Consider the following 11,769-nt stretch of genomic DNA (forward strand, 5'->3'; position numbering starts at 1 on the left):
ACACAACAGAAATTACAAGTGTTTACAAAAAGCATTAGTATACTTGATAAATAGTTGAAAACAGTTCCACTGACATTTTTAAGACTCCAATGGCAGATTTCTACTATAGCAACATTTCCTCTTCAGATACACATTTAATTCCCCACACGCTGAATAAATAAAAGTAACTTCATTCAAACATCAGAAAGCAATTTGGTCCACATTAGGTTGTTTTGTTTTGTTTATGAATTAGATGATGATCAAGTGGTTGGTTCATGGTCTCATGAGATTGGAATTACTATGGTGGTCTAACAGGTTTAGAACCTTTTAACACTTGGCTTTTCCTAAATCATGTTGGTTCTTAGTACTTTATATCATCATCAGTCATTTGCCACTAAAACCACTCATTTGAGCAAGCAAATAAAGATTCCCAATACATGAATCAGCCAGCATCTGATTGTATAGGTTGTACCTAAGGGAGATATCAGCCACCCCAAAGGACAAATTCATAAAAGGCTGTTGACTTTTCATCCTGGGAACATATTTTTAAAAGTCCTTATTTCTGGCCTGATGACTGTTTCCATGCCAGAGGCATAAAAAAATCATTATTCATTAGCCTTTGTCTACACTCACCAGCCCTTAGGCAAACGGCACCCACAGAATAGATTCTAAGCATTGTTTTCCTTATGAAGAATTTCCCAAAGTGAATAGTCTAATTGGGTTATTTTTTATGATTACTATCTCTGAAATATCTAATTCAAAATCAAGGCTTTGTTTTAAAATTTAGGATAAAGAGGGGGGCCTGGGTGGCTCAGTCCGTTAGGTGTACAACTCTTGATTTTGGCTCAGGTCATGTTCTTAGGGTTGTGAGATCTAGCCACACATCGGGATTGGCGTCGTCATGGAGCCTACTTGAGATTCTTAATCTCTCTCTCCCTCTGTCCCTGCCCCTTTTGTGCACCCTCCCTCTCTCTCTAATAAATAAATAAAAATTAAAGATAAAGGATAACAATAAAATGCAAGAATTCTTATGAGGATTTAAACACTTTTCATGAACATGAAAATCTTTTATTTAAAAATGGCAATTTGTTTCAATTATCTTATTTTGGGATGGTATGTCAATTAGGATGCTCTATGATGCAACTGCTGTACCTCTGTTCTCAAATACTTCCCAAATGCTGGCTCCTCTTGCTGAATTCAGGTAACAGATAGACTGAGGAAATCCAGGAGCACTACAAGTAAATGATTTTAACCAAGGACAGCAAAACATAGACCGGGTTTCATTTTTCAAAATTTCTCTAATAATACTATAATGTCAAAGTTCAAGAGCAAGATAACCTAGAGGATGCTTAAAACTCTCCCGTTGTTGCAGAACTTTGTTTTTTCCCTGTATATAATGGACAGAGTTGCCCTCATTAAACTGAAATGCTTCTATGAGATTTAACACAGCTGACCTCTCAAAAAAAAATCATCATTTACACTTTCCAAGCTAAAAAAAGATTTTAAAAATGGTTTTGAATCTCATTTATCTCTTCCTTGGGTAACCAATGAGTGTGTCCCTGTTGTTGTATGATGTGCCAATGACAGCAGTTTGGCCCCTGTTTAGCCTGGACAGGTATAATGAGTAATGTGACCATGAGTATTAGTACAGAGCACTTGATGTCCAAGAATGTAGGTACAATACCCTCTCTGTTCATGCTCTCAGCCAGCCAGGGCTTCCTGGAAGCCACAGCTTTGGAGAAGATTCAAGCCACTAAGGACACCTATGCACAGCCTACCTGGCTCTCTGAAGAACTCAACTCAGCATATCTTGGTCAATTTTTAAAATTGAAAATAACTTTTTTCCTTAAGCCAAAAATAATGCATGTTTGTTATGCAGAATGCAGAAACTTAACCTCCCCACCACCGGCCCCCAATAAGGAGGTGGGAGAGAGTAGCCCTTAATCCTCACTCCTACCCCCACCCCTCCCCACTCCCAGCCTCTTGGTTAGCATTTTAGTGTATATTCAGAGTTTGCTCACTCATCCCTCAATCTCTCTGGGATCTTATTGTAAATATTTTTTGAGTTTCTTTACACATTATTAATTTTATCCATCTTTCATTTTTCACAGTACTTAACATGATCCTGCCTGAGTAGGTACTCAGTAAAAGAATAATTGAATGTCCAAACCAGCTCCTTGGTTTTTTTCCATATGCTACCAGAAATAATATAGCAATATATGTCCCCATGTGCCTGCCAAAAGAATACCAGGTATTATTGGCATTTACCTAAAACCATAAAAAAACCCACAGTATTTACTAACTCCCTCAGAAAAACCCTCCTTAAAAAGAGTACTTCAGGGACGCCTGGATGGCTCAGAGGTTGACAATCTGCCTTCAGCTCAGGGTGTGATCCTAGGACCGAGGTAGAATGCCCAAGGGAGCCTGCTTCTCCCTCTGCCTCTCTCTCATACACACATACGTATGTGTATATATGCTTTTTATTTTTTAGTGAAGAAAGTAGCCAGAAACTAGCCTTTGAGGTACTAAGATGACAGATTCTGGTTTTGTTTGCTAATTTTCTAAAAACTGAAAATCTTATAGGAAATTGGCCTACAAACACTTTCCATGGCTGGGATGCCTGGCTGGCTCAGTCGGTAAAACATGCAACTCTTGATCTCGGGGTCGTGAGTTCAAGTTCCATGTTGAGGGTGGGGTTTACAAAAAAAAAAAAAAAAAAAAGCACCAGTACTTTCCATGACTAAGTTGGGAAAACTGAATACACAAAAACTAACAAAGAAAAACAAGACATGGGATCCCTGGGTGGCACAGCGGTTTGGCGCCTGCCGTTGGCCCAGGGCGGGATCCTGGAGACCTGGGATCGAATCCCACATCGGGCTCCCAGGTGCATGGAGCCTGCTTCTCTCTCTGCCTATGTCTCTGCCTCTCTCTCTCTCTGTGTGTGTGACTATCATAAATAAATTTTTTAAAAAATTAAAAAAAAAGAAAAAGAAAAACAAGACAATAAAAACATCTATATGTGGCTTTTATTAATTTTTAGTCAGATTCTCAGATGAATGTTGTAATTTTGTCTGAGATTCCCTCTCTTGTTTCATGGCTTTAGGCCTCCCCCAACCCCATTACCAAGGTTACAAGCAAAGAACACCTTTTCATGGACCTGTGAGAGATGAGTTCTGTTTGGTAAAGGAACTTAACAACTGAAGCAAAGAAATCCTTATATCGAAACAGGTTGAGACATGAAAATGATTAGTAACTCAAACGTCTGGGTAAAGAGAGTAGAAACCATCACTTCTACTCTTTCTGGCCCATCAAGCTTGGAGCCATGTTTAAACCCCACACTCATTCCTGGAGAGCATTTAAGAAATGAGATGTTTCCAACATGATCTGGGCTACACTGGGGTCTCCTTCAAGTCCATGCCTCTTCACCTGCCTAAGTGGAGGGTAGGTGAAGTGGGGTGGGAAGAGCAGGGGGGCAGGTGCGGTCTGAGGAGAACCATGAGGGGAAAACCCTGCTCCTGGAAGTTTGCCCACTCAAGTGCACCAAAGCTTTGGAACTCACCACCTCCAGTGTGTCTGCTTTCTCCAAATGACCAATCAGAACAGATTTGTCCATTCCCAATCTGACTGAAATGCACCCAATTCTTACTCATTTCCTCTAGCTTGGGACCTTTTGCTCCTCTGCTTGTAGTACTGAGTGCAGGCCTGGTGAGAAGTGTTGTCTTTGATTCCTGGGATCTAGGCCAGGTCTTGCTGATCCAGTTACCACTGCTGTGGCCACCAAAGAGGATGTGGGCTTAACACCTGGGCCCTCCTATTCCCTTGGTGGTGGGGAACCAATGCTGCTTCCACCGCAGCTGGAAAAGCAGTCTTGTGTCTTCAACCACAGTTGTGGTTGCTCCTCCTACTTCTCTTGGTTTTTAAATTCCAGTTTTTGAGCTTGGGTGGCTCAGTAGTTGAGCATCTGCCTTTAGCTCAGGTCGTGATCCCAGGATCCTGGGATGGAATCCCCCATTGGGCTCCCTGCAGGGAACCTGGTTTTCCCTCTGCCTATGTCTCTGCCTCTCTCTCTATGTCTCTTATGAATAAATAGATAAAATCTTTTTTAAAAACATAAATATATTTGAATTTTTAAAAAATATTAATTAAGGGAAAGAGTGTGTGTGTGGGGGGGGGGGAGGGACGACAGAGAGAGAGAAGGAGACAGAGAATCTCAAACAAACTCCCTGATGAGCATGGAGCCCAATGTGAACTTGATCTCACAACCCTGAGATCATGACCAGAGCCAAAATCAAGAGTTGGATGGTTAACTGACTTGCCACCCAGGCACCCCTAAATTTGAATTTTATGGTTAAAAAAAATCAGTGCATAGGGTCACATGGCTGAAGAAGGTATACAGTGAAAAACCTCTGCTCCCAGTCCTGTCTTCCAGCTACTAATCACCCTCTCAAAACAAGCAAAAATTTACATATATTTTTTATCCCCTTTTTACAAAAGCATTAGGACATTGCACTTCGCTTTTTTTTTTTTAATGTAACAGAATATTACACTGTTGCCAGCTATGAGTGAGTGCCTATTGCCCCACACTCTTGCCAACAGTTTTATCAAAACTTTTGATCTTTGCTAATGTGATAGGTGGAAAATATCAGTATAGCTCTAATTGGCAATACTTGCCCTACAGGAAGTAGCAAAAATGCCAGCTGGAGGAACCTGTTCATTCTTTACCTCCTAAGAAGAGAAGAGGACAGATGGATCCCAGTGTTCCTTCATCAAGCCAGTCCCTCCCTTGGCATCCAGCACTGCCTCACTCTTGATACTCTTTTTCCTAGAGAGCTCTTTGACAGTGTCCTCAGTCTAGTGGCATCTGGAGCCTTCCTTATGCCTAAGGGCCAAGAGGAGGGAACTGCTTCTAGAACCCCAAATGAGAGATTTGAATGGAGAGGGCCACCTAGCAAGAGCTCTGATCTTCAGCCAAGGACACAACAAAACCACTCCCTCATAGCAGGGAAGTGAACTGGCAGGCTAAGCAACCTCAACCTTTCTATCCTCCCTTGAATCTCCTGCCAGCACTCTTCATTGGCTGAATATACCCAGAGGCCTGAGTTGGAGGGACATCACTGGTTAGTCTCATGATCACAAAGTAATGGAGAAGGGTGGAAAGGGGATCAAGACACCCAGCATGCTCACAAAAGGGAAAATCTCATGTTCCTTTGGAACTTGTCCTCAGATTCTTTACTTTGGCTCTTGAATTTTCCAAACTACTGAAAGATAGAGGTTTTCAGTCATGACTATCCATGCCTTCCCCCAATGTTAGATTTTTCTGGTAGGTGGGCACTTAGCTGCATAGCAGCCATTATCGCCTCTGGGTTACTTATAAATTTTTTAAAGTTCATCATCCAGATCTCAGATTAGCATAATTAAAGTCAAATACAAGAAAAAGATCTGAATAAGGATGACACAATTAACTATTATTCATTTGCAACAGGAAGATAACATTTCATGAAGATCTGCTTGTTTCATGAGTTGGAAATAGCTACTACGTATGCTCTGAAGATCAAGTTGACTAGGGCAGATTATTATTCTAACCCTAGATCCTGGTGTCTTATTATCTTAAGACAACAGCTACAAATAAAGCCCTCCTGATATTAATATCTAAATCTGAATTATAACTCACACCTACTTGCTCAACTCTCTGTAAGAGGCCCAGTTTTTAACAGTGTCCTTATTTCTGGAAATTTGCTAGAATCCTCGGGGATCTTACATGTGTCCATGAGTCGGTAATGCCCATTATTTGCCATTCTGGTGAGTTCGACTAGGATTCGAACCTCAGGGGCTGATGGTTTTGTAGAAGTGACACACATAACTGAAATGGCCCCTGCACCCATGGCTGTCCCCTGGATACTGGTGGAGCAGAAACTCAGCAATGCCTCAAGCTACATCTAGTGTCACTGAGCTACAGCCATGCAGCTAGTCTGGTGGAGTTGGAATTGAAATGTTGTCCTTGAGGTTAGAGGTCCAAATGTTGATCTAATAAAGCGAGAATGAGAATATTCCCTTTGGGTGATGCTTAGAGCCCCACAGTAAGGTTGCGTGGATCCAAAGTGTTAGTGCATTTAATTTCACAGTTACTTTAATTAACACACTAGGGGATGAGGGGACGCCTGGGTGGCTCAGCGGTTGAGCATCTGCTTTCGGCTCAGGGCCTGATCCCAGGGTCCTGGGATCGAGTCCCACATTGGGTTCTCCACAGGGAGCCTGCTTCTCCCTCTGCCTGTGTCTCTGTCTCTAACTCTTTGTGTCTCTCATGAATAAATAAAATCTTTACAAAAAAATTAACACACTAAACTTTTGCCAAGGGTCATACATGCTGCCAGAGGCCAATGCTGAGGTAAATTCTACAACTATCTAAAACCTCTATCTCCTCTGAAACTGTTACTCCATCTGACTTCCTTGACCAGATGCCTTCTTCTCTTATAAGGTGGTCCTATTGCTCTCATGCCCCACATTATTCCTTCTAAGATTCTGGCTCTGATGAGGACCCTGCCAGTCTATCACACACATTGTATATGCTTTCACAGGGCTTAGAGTCTTTCTTGCAAAGATGTTCAAACTCAATATAAGTGAGTGGATGCAAACAGATTCATAATGAGAGATGTTCCCTAGGACCTCTCTACAAAACCACATGAGCTCTTTTCCAGACCACTACCCCTCAATACAACTGCACAAATAGCAAAAAGGGAGTAGTTTTTATGGGGTGGAATAGAGAGCATAGTACCCAAAGGTCACTGTGTTGCCTCTCATTCACAAACCATTTCCTAAGTGATGATCTCCAGAGAGTCAAGCCAAATTGATGACTAACTAACTAAATAAACTATTTGCTATGGTAGTATCCCAATTTAAAAATGTAGAAGGAATGATGGAAATAGAAAATCGCTGTTTGGCAAACATAATAGTAATAGTTATTTCAGGCAGAGATAAATAATGGACCCTAAAATAAGTGGGCAAAAGTATGATGAAAAGCAAATCATTTACATAGTTTCAAAGTATCACCTCATTAGATGCTTACTAATTTCAAAGGGAAGACGGACGGTATCTTTCCAGTGGTGAAAGGGCAGCTGGCAGATGCCACCTTGACGAAGTCATCAAAATTAGCATCACCAGTGATGGGACACATCCGCTATGTTCCTCCTGCATTGAGAGGCACAATGTCACTTCTGTGACATTCTTGCTCAAAATGTGTAACCTGAATGTAATCATGAGGAAATATCAGACAAACCCAAATTGAGCAACATTCTAACTGGCCAGTCCACTTCAAAGAGTCAAAGTCATGAAAGACAAAGAAAAAATAAGGATTTTTTAATTTAAGATTAAAGACTAATGAACCATGAAAGCTAAGTGCAATGCAGGATGCTTGAATTGGATCCTGGGCAGAAAAAAGATACATTAGTAGGACATGACAAAATTTGAATAAGGTCTGTAGATTACTAGGTAGTATTCTATTAATTAATTTCCCATTTCAAAAATGGTACTGTGTTTATATAAAATATGGACATTTGTAAGCTGGATGAAGAGTATATGGTAATTCTTCATATTATTTTTTGTAACTATTTCATAAGTCTGAAAGTATTTCAAAATGGATAGTGGAAAAAATTTAAAATAAATTTTAAAAACCACAGCTGAGCAAAATTGGCTTGTTACAATATTGCATTTTGGAAAAAATAAAAATATATATGTTAATTAAAATAAATAACTTCACTCTTGAATTTAAGACTGGGCAAGCAAACCTCTCTGATTAGTCATGTGTAGAGCTATTCAGGCATTTCTTAAAAGCAAGCTCTAAGCTTTTAGCATTTATTTTATTACCAAAACTTGAATGTCAGAATAGCAATTGTATGGGAAAGTTCTTAGGTAATTCAGGCCTGTCCTTCCAACAATATGAATTGACCTCTGCTAGGAATTGTTTTGTTATGACAATAGAATTCTAAATACACTGACCTTCAAATCAGCAATTCCTGGGTGGAAGGTAGATGGAAGAGGAAAGTTTTCCAATTGGCAGATTAAAAATCAAGACACTCCCCACCGCCCAATCCTTTTCTTTATAAAATATAGCTTAGGAAAGGAACCCAGTACTTTTTTGCTGTTTGCCTTGAAATATGCCACTTCAAATGCAGTGAGTTCTTTTGGGGGGCAGAGGTGGGATTGCATAACTTAGAAGAAACCTGTAGAAAAAAAGGTAACAATAATTGGAGCCATGGGAAGCAAAATATTTTACAAGTCACATAGGATTATAAAATGTTATATCTTAGTAGTTACCTCCTTAGATATACAAGGAAAAACAACTGAATTGCTAGTAGCTTTAATTTGGGGTAGACACGTAATTACCTCCACCAAGTTATTTAGATGGCTACCTAAAAGCATCCAACCAATAAGATTTACTGGCCTATTTTTTTTTTTTTCAGAGAAATCAGCATTATTGAACTAGTACTCAAGCACAACAGCTGTCAGAAAATTATCTGATACCTACATAAGGAAGGAAAAAAGGTTAGGATTTTTCTCCCAATGTTCAGGCTCTCCTGGTCTAGAAGCTCTGGTTTTCTTGGCCCTCCTCACTTCCATTCTATGAATTCTGTGCACGTTGAACCTCTGTTCTTTATTGCCATCCCTCTCCTCTCTTCCCATTTTCATAGACGTTGGGTTTGCACAAAAAACAAGTTGTAGGTATACTAATAGCCTCTGAGGTTTAGCTGCCTTTCTGTGTCCAAAAGGCTTTAATTTGAGGCATTTAGCTTTGCCAAACCCTGTATTTCCTCTCAGATTGTTGGGTTGGAGGTAGGTTGAGAGGGTAGATCCTCACATGTCTCTTTTCTCAGATAAGACTACACTTACAGGAAACCAGGCAAAATGACTGATAGATTGTCTCTTCTTGCATGGGAAAGTTCTTCCTCAACCTAATCTAGGGAACTTCTTATTAAATTGATTTCCTTTTAAATTTCAAGAGGACTATAGAGATAATGGAAGCCTTGGGATATAATGAAGACTTTCCAACACAGATTTGTCTGCCTTATAAGAATATTTCTCTCCTTTACTAAAACTCCAGAGGATAAGGACCTGTCCTTCTCATCATTTATCATCTACGCCATTGGCATCTATTCACTATGAACCAGGCACTGGACTAGACATCGAGAGCAATCTGAGTGTTTCACAGTCTGGTAGAAAGAAAAACAACAAATCATACTGTAAATTTCTATGCTATAGCAATGAGTGCACAAAATGTTATGAGCCACAGAAAGAAACAACTGAGTCTGTGGAAGAAAGAATTCAGGGAAGGTTTCACTGTGGAGGTGACATGTTAACTGAACCTCGAAGGATATGGCAAGTAGGAAAGGCAAAAAATGGGAAACATGTGAGTGTGAAAATGCACATGGCAGGATGCAGGGAGTAGGAGGAGAAATGTGGTCTTGATGAGGGATTGAAAAAGAAAAAAATGTTTACCTTACACCCAAAGGCTGACCTATAGCCTGCATAGTTTTGATAAGAGTCAAATATGTGTTGCTTGCTCCATTCTTTTTTTTTTTTTTAAGACTTTATTTATTTATTCATGAGAGACACAGAGAGAGAGAGGCAGAGACACAGGCAGAGGGAGAAGCAGACTCCATGCAGGGAGCCCGATGTGGGACTCGATCCCGGGACTCCAGGATCACGCCCTGGGCCAAAGGCAGGCGCCAAACCACTGAGCCACCCAGGGATCCCTGCTTGTTCCATTCTTAAGGGGTCTCATGACTGCCTGTACATCTCACTGGTAGTCAGAATCGAACTGAATGATAAGCACCAGAGAAATCTTATAAAAGTAGTTTTATGAACAGAAATTTAAAGGAGACATTTATGATCTAGTACTCCCTGCACATCTCCCCCTTGAGCACTAAGCATGTAACCATCAGCTTCATACAGCAAAAGCATAGCCCCTTCTGCCCATGGGTCCTGTCCCCATGTTGCTTAAATATACTCAGCTGCACCTTAAAACATCTCAAGACTGTTGCGCTCCATGACCCTACACCAGTCTCACAGTGTCAAAGATGAAGGAGGAAAGGTGGACATGAATTAGGTGATTCCAAGAAGGAAGGTAATGGTTGGATATGGTCAACCAGCACACAGCAGAAGATGGAAAGTGAAAGCGTTCATTTACCGACTCTAACAGAATTCTGGCTCTCACTGGATGCACTGGCAGGGTATCAGCACAAAGTAATGAGGAGGCCTTCCTCCTGCTGCTGCTGGCCTTCCCTCGGATTCCCTCCAATGTCCCGTCTTGAGTGTGGGAGTTAAGAGGCAGTCCTAGCAGTGCTGGGAACAGCTTCTGATTCTGGCTTCCTACCAGGTGGGTCACAGTTGTCCTAGTAGTTTCTTGAACTCAGTGTTGCTAATTGACACCCCAAAGGTAGAGATTTCCCTAACTGGTCTATGTGGCAGGGTTCTGGCAGTCATTCAGGCAGCCTCAGGCTTGAATCTGCTCCTCCAACCTTTTAAGGATTGTGGAAACATCCAATTCCCCTAATCAAGTTCCTTTCTTATTAAAATACTTAGATTAGTTTCTCTTTTACATACTGAACCTTAATAGGGCAAAGGAAATCGTGACTATCTGGTATCTGAATGAGAATGGTACTGGTGACATTTGTATTTGAAATAATAAAATAATGGGGCGCCTGTGTGGCTCAGTTAGGCGTCTGCCTTCAGCTCAGGTCCTGATCCTGGAGTCCTGGGATTGAGCTTCCATTGTCGGGCTACCTGCTCAGCAGAGAGCCTGCTTCTCCCTCTTCCTCTGTTGCTCCCCCTACTTGTACTCTCTCTGTCAAATAAATAAAATCTTTTTAAAAAAAATGAAATGACAAAAAATTACTTCAGTTTAAAAAACAAGGTGATTTTTACTTTTTAATATATTTTTAAAGAATTTATTTATTTGAGAGAGAGCATGGGGTGTTAGAAGGAGCAGAGGGGGAGGCAGAGGGACAAGCAGACTCTGCGCTGAGCACAGAGACCAATGTGGGGCTCCATCTCATGACTTTGAGATCATGACCTGAGCTGAAACCCAGAGTTGGACCCTTAACCAACTGAGCCACTCAGGTGCCCTGACAAAGTGATTTTTAAATATTAAACATAAAAATATGCATTTAAAAATATTAGCATGTTAAATATATATACATATAGCACTTTTCCAAAAGATCTATGCTTTTCAATGATACATACTCAATGTGTTATTTATGCCATTTCTTGTTTATGCTAGAAGTCTAAAGAATCAACTTATTTTAAAATATTAAATCAATTTTCAAATAAAATGGGGCTTACTGTATTTTACTTTATATATTTATATTAATTTTTTTCTTTGTAATAACTTTAATAGCTTGAGTCACTGACATTATTAACTGCATATCTTTAAATGCTCTTATAAAAATCATGCCCCAAAAAGGCCTGGCCATTTTATTCGCTACACTTCCCTATAATTTCTTTCTTTTTGATTTAGTCACACACATATGTTTAACATACAAAATGGACCCAGAGAAAGTGTTTAAAACAAAAATCTGAATACACCAGTTTCCAGTTTACTTAAGTCTGATCAATGGGAATATTTCTAGAGACTTTTCTCTTCCAATTGCTGGGATGGTAGAGCCCAAGAAACTGAATTTTTCAAATGCCCACCTATTCATCAGTTTGAATCCTCTAGAATGGGATTCAAAGCGGAGAACCCTTTCTTTGGTCTTTTTTTTTTTTTTTAATAATTTTTATCTCTATGCCCAAAGGAAT

At 40.2% G+C, this 11,769-nt stretch overlaps 1 protein-coding gene across 1 annotated transcript in view; it reads right to left on the minus strand.

Annotated features, from left to right (window-relative positions):
* Positions 1–11,769, minus strand: part of LRRC31 (leucine rich repeat containing 31) — a 115,946-nt gene that overhangs the window by 102,180 nt on the left and 1,997 nt on the right. The window contains exons 2-3 of the mRNA XM_077880283.1: positions 7,972–8,195; positions 7,043–7,164 (exon numbers count right to left, since the gene is read on the minus strand). The gene's annotated coding sequence lies outside the window, so the exon portion shown is untranslated. The remainder of the gene's footprint in view (positions 1–7,042; positions 7,165–7,971; positions 8,196–11,769) is intronic.

Source organism: Canis aureus, chromosome 31, assembly GCF_053574225.1.
Source record: "Canis aureus isolate CA01 chromosome 31, VMU_Caureus_v.1.0, whole genome shotgun sequence".
Lineage (NCBI taxonomy): Eukaryota > Metazoa > Chordata > Mammalia > Carnivora > Canidae > Canis > Canis aureus.